The sequence below is a fragment of the Aythya ferina genome (genome assembly GCF_964211825.1).
Source record: "Aythya ferina genome assembly, chromosome: Z".
Lineage (NCBI taxonomy): Eukaryota > Metazoa > Chordata > Aves > Anseriformes > Anatidae > Aythya > Aythya ferina.
In genome coordinates, this window is record NC_140299.1 from 47,084,603 (window position 1) to 47,090,602 (window position 6,000).

A 6,000-nucleotide genomic window follows, 5' to 3' on the forward strand; every position below is an offset into this window, starting at 1 on the left:
ACTGTTGTTATGATTCCATGTTCCCAATGCCTTAGAATTTTATTTCTATGTCTTTTCATTACATCAGTATTTGTCTGAGGGTATAGAACAGAAATCCTATGCATAGGAAGAATCCTATGCATGGTAGAGTTTTTATTTCTTAAACGTATCTGCAATTAAAAAAAAAAAAAAAAAAAGACAAAAGATCTGTACAGTAGATCATTCAACCTGCAGTGATAATGTGATGGTTGTTGTTACTGGCGTGGAAATCCCTACAAATGCTGCCATGTGTTATTGGCTAAATCCAACATTAATAAGGATTAAAGCCTTATTCTAATGCCCTATTCGTTTTCTTCCTATTATGACAAACAGAAGACTAATGACTTGTAGGAGAAACAAGTATGTTCCTTGCCAGCTTCCAGCCCCACCTGTTTCCTGACGCAGCTCCTAGAGCACCACTGACCTTCCCATTTTTCTCACCCACCACCTATTTCCCCTCATTACTACCAGTGGGTTTTGACCAACTAGATCATATGGTCAGTGTGCTCTTTCTGGAGTGATGTGGAAGATGTGCAGTGTTATGGCAATGAGCTCCAACTTCCCTTATTGCTGGGACTGTGTCGGTCAGAATATTCCTTCTCTTCTGGGTGCTCGAGTTGGAAGAGGGGGAAGCTGTGATCCTCTAATGCTCAGACACAGTACTACCAGACAAAAGAATGTTAAGCACAACAGACAATGCTTATGTGTCTAAATTAAAAAGAAATTTCCAAGGACTTGTTCTACTGACAGTAACAAGGAGTTGTTTGGTCACCCCAGGTACGGTCTTCTGCTACTTTCTGCCAGATGTTCCATTCTGGGGACTTGGTCTCTATCCATTTCTTCTATTTTCTGGAGGCTTGCCTGTATCAGAGACACCGGCAGTCCCTGTTTTGCTACCTACCTTGTGAAATCTCCTCCTGGCAAAATGCAGCAGAGCAATTCTCCTGTAGAGATATCAGACCTGAACAAGCCATGGGTGACAGCAGGCAGCAGCTCCCTGGGTCTGGGTTCTGGAGAAAGGAAGGCCCGGCAGTGCCAGCTGTGGTAAAGGAGTTTTGGGCTTCAGGGGTGCTCTGGTGAGGATAGGGAACTTTGTTACAATCACAGAATCATAGAATGTCTTGGGTTAGAAGGGACCTTAAAGATCATCTGATTCTAACCCCCAGCCATGGACACAGACATCTCCCACTAGACCAGGTTGCCCAGAGCCTCATCCAACTTGGTCTTGAACACCTTCATGGACGGGCATGCACAGCTTCTCTGGACAACCCTAACCCTCTAACCACCCTCTGAGTGAAAAATTTCCTCCTAACCTCTAATATAAATTTCCCCTCTTTTAGTTTAAAACCATTCCCCTTGTCCTGTCATTGTCTGCCTGAGCAAAAAGTTGCTCTCTATTTCTTTTTTATAAACCTCCTTTAAGTCCTGAAAATTTGCAATAAGGTCACCCCAGAGCCTTCTCTTCTTTAGGCTGCAAATACACAGCTCTCTCAGCCTTCTTCATAGGAGAGGCGCTCGAGCCCTCTGATCATATTTGTGGACCTCCTCTGGACCCATTCTAACAGATAAAGCAGAAAATTTAGCATACAAGTGTGCACCTGGAGTCCCGCATCCTGCAAGGTGTTGAACAGTTCTTCAGCAGTGCTGGTATCTAAGAGAAGATGCTTTTTAATTGCTTGCTTTGTGTGCTGAGGACCAGCTCTCTGCTTAGAGCTTGTAGCAGCCAATGCAATACAAAGGACCATCCTAATTTCATTAGTAGCCTGTGGACTTTGTAACAGATGAATTATACTTACTAATTAAAATCAAGAGTCAATTAAGACTGTGAAATCTTAGTGTGACTGAGAATAGCTTAAAAATGTAAACTGCTTGCAGGATGAAGTCTCAACATTCTCATGGAGATTTATTATTTTTGTGATCAGGAATTCGTGATCTTTCTAAAAATACAGTGTGAATATAAGAAAACAGTGTTGTGACCTGGCAATAAGCTGCTGTCCTTCTTTCTCTGAGAGTTTTTACAGAAAGCAATGAGCTCATCCTATTGTGCATTCTGCAGACCAAGTGGCATTCTCAGGGAAGCACTATTAGTCTTGGGAAGAGCTGGTGCAGGCTTAAAAGCTGTGATTGAAGTGGGATGCAGACAGGAGACTGTTTCCATCTCCCATTAGATGCAGAAGTAGGAAGAGCCTGTCCTATGACTGAAGAGTCAATGAGAGCAGATGTCTCCCAGGGGAAAGCTGAGAGAGCCAGTGATCAGGGAAAGATACTGAAAATCACACTAGTTTATTTTCTTTCCAGCTTCTGAAATTCACTTGCTTTGTGACCTTGTGCAGATCTCCCAGCTGCTATTTCCCATGAATTAAATGTGGGTGATGTTTTTCCACCTTGAAAAATGCTTTGAAATCAGAGGACACTAGAAACTGTAGAATTTGTCTGAGAAATCAAAAGTGACCTGTTGTACCCAGGAAGGTTACAGCAGAAATAGGCCTTCACTTTTCCCTTGCTTTAATGCTAGTAACACTTTGTAGTTCTCTGAGGACTTCTCTTCCTTTTGTTTCCCAGATCTTGATCTTTCTTTTTTTTTTTTTTTTTTTTTTTTTCCTCTCATCCCTCAGACCTCCTTTTGAATCTTCTGTCATCACAGTTGCACAGCATCACACCTAAAAAACAAAGCAGCAAATCTACACAAAAAAACGACATTGTCACCATTTCCCAAATGCTCACACCAGCACCACCAGGGGCTGCAGCAGAGCTGTAACGCCAGCCTGTGTGATAAGGGGGGGGGAATTGCTTTGGGCCACAGGCATGCTCCTGTGAGACTCATCAGAGGGGCCTGGACATGCTGCAACTGCATTTCTTGGGGAAGGATTCTCCTGCCAGCTGCAACCACCCTTAGTGGCAAGAACCCTTGTAAAACAGGACATCTCCATCACAAAGGGTTCTGTTTGAGCTCTCCTACTGCTCCTTGTTTCCCACAGGGGGTGCAGCCCTGGGTGGTGCTGATGGTGGTTCATGGCAGGAGTGACACTGGCACCTCTCCTATCATCTGTGCAGATGATGAGGTGGGTTATAAGAGCACCCTTGGCTGGCAGCCACAGTAGTGGGCCCAGGTCACAGCAAGAAGATCATTTTACTTCTTCCAGCCAGTGATTTATCTGCTCCACAGGGAAGTGACAAGGGATCTGGACTTCTCCCAAGGGGTCTGAGACTTCAAAAGCTGCTCTTAAGGGTCTGTGTAATCTGGAAAGATTCCCAGTGGATCTCATGATGTCTTATGATCTGCCAGATGCACAGGCTCAGTAGAGATAAGTAAACTGTAGTCCCTAGAGTTTGCTAGCAGGCCAGAGTGTCCATTGGGTAGCCATGACAAAGCTGGCATCGCTCTTACCCCATTTTGTGACTGGAAAGTTCAGTGAACCACCCATCACAACACTTCCTACGGGGAGACAGGGCACATCAAATGGTGTCACTCCTGATTTTGATCCAGCCTAGCCTGATGCTCCCCATGTTGACTCCAGAAATCACAGGAACCCTGTGGGAGGCAGCTGTGGGATCACCCGTTCTGCAAGAACACGCTGCCTGTCTCCAAGAAAGGCAGGCTGCAGCACTGCCTGGGACTTGGCACTCTTTCAAGAAAGCATTTGTTATAACTCATGATGACACCATTGGATATTTTTTATACCTACACCCAGTGCATTGCAGCGCACAGGTAAACATATATTTAGTTTTAAAAGATGCAAAACAAATAAGTTATTTTCCTATGCCCAGCAGTAAAATTGTTAGTGTAACATCTCTTTTTCAACTCTGCTAAATAAAAAAGTATATTTCCCAGGCTTCAGACAGTAGCTAGTGCTTGTTGTTGTAACCTTTGAGATAAAGGGATGATCTGCAAAAAGGTGTAAAATACATAATGAATAAGCCTGCAAAGACATGATAATTTCACAATAGAGAACACTCTATATACTCCATTATATCTTTCAGTATTCCTATTGTATCTGTATTTCCTTTCTTGTTGAAATCTGAATACAGTGTTTTTCTTTTCCTCCTCTGCCACCCACTGTCTTTCCACCCTCTGCCCCCACTTCCACAATGATTCCCACATTCATTCAGTTAACATTTTCACAAACAATTGTAGCACCAATGTTTTTCAGAAAAAAAAAAAAAAATCACCCAAAAAACCCATGGCATACCATTTTAATGGCCCTTAAATACACAAACTCATATAAAATTCTATAGAGGCAGCTGATGTAAAGTAAAAGGTAGAGACAGATAATCAGTGCTGCTCCCACTGAAGGGCTAAATGGACACTAGCACAGACGATCCTGTTTTCTCTGGGTAATAGAAGATTGTACAGATACCTCAGTCACGGTTAGGGCCCATCTAGCTTGTGTCTAGTCACCAGTTCAATACGACACCCTGCACATTCACTGAGCCAATGTCTTCACTGCTATTTACATAACTTTTATTCAACACTATTATTTGCTCATTCATTTCTGAATCTCAACACAGGTAAGCGAGTACACCAATTAACATCTAAATTAAGTGTGGAATCTGCATGTACCAGTTTCTTTTTCTCTGTTTCCCTCCAACGCTGTCACCTCCCTTTCCCATGTCACACTGAGGCTTCCCCTAGCCAGTCCCTCCCTGGCAAGGCACCCTGCTCTGTGCTGTGGGAGGCAGTGTGGAGCTGTGGACATGTGGACAGCCTGTCCTTCAAAGTCCCTGAAGTGGAAAGGCAGCATCCTGACTGAAGGGTGTGATTTCAGCCCATCTCTGTACCTCCACTGGAGGCCAAGTGCTGCTGACATGAACAAAGAAGTCAAAAGTCGGTAAGATGTTATTTCTTGCATTTATTTATTTATTTATTACAGAAGAGTTTAATAACTTCAGTTATGATGCCTGGTATTGCAACCATTCTGTTCTTGTCAGAGCATTTTTAATCAAACACTAATATTATTTGTGGCATGCCTCTTTTCCACAGCCAGCTGGCAACACATGGGCCATGCTCACAAAGAAGTTACTAAAAGGAGTATTGCGTATCAGTCAAGCCACAGTCTGTGGGAATGCTTGAGGCTTTTGTCAAAATCAGAGTCTGGAGACTTAGTATCTTTTCATTTTGGATGGATATTACCTCAATATCCATCTAAGGATAAGCAATAAACAATGACGTATTACAAAGAACACAACAGTTAGAGCAGTAAATAGTTCCCTTATACTTTGGCCATGAAACAGCATACAAAATGGCATCTGCTCTCTGAAAGAAGCTGAGGTATTCCTGGATAATTAATGGCTCTTTTTGGTTTTGAACAGGCCTTGTGTTTTTTGGTCTCTTTATACAGTATTTGTAAGTCATGTGCACAAGAGTTCTATAAACTAAAATTAAGTATATTTCTGTATCTTCAATATTATGGAATGATTATTCTTGCTGTCAAAACGATCATAAACAGAACTGAGGAATCCAAGAAGTGAGTAGATGTCTTCTGCAGAAGTATAAATTTGTTAAATATTTAGTTTTGTGTCAGTATCACTGATTCAGCCATATAGGGCACAATTCTTCATACCATGATTCTTGAAACAGAGAGCTCTCAGGAATGACAGAAAGGCAAGAGCCAGGATAGTTACAGAATTGATTCAAAATGAATAGAATTATATGCAGAATCTGGTTTTAAATTCTGACTAGTCCAGTGACACCATTGGGCCGAACATGCCTTTGCTACCTGCTCAACTTGCATGCTCTAAAATTTTATGATTCAGCCCTGAAGAAAAGATAAGATCATTATCTGAAAGTCTCTCCTCCTTGAGAAAAGAGTGAATTCTGAAAAAAATAAAAGCCATGACCAAACCCATGCAAGCTGTAGTGGACTTTCAAGAACTGCTGGCAGTACTAAGCATGTTGTACGTGTACTAATAAGCGCAGTTCACATTTTGGAAGACTCTCAACAGAGAAATCATCAGGGTATTCCCAGCATGTCTGGGTTGTTT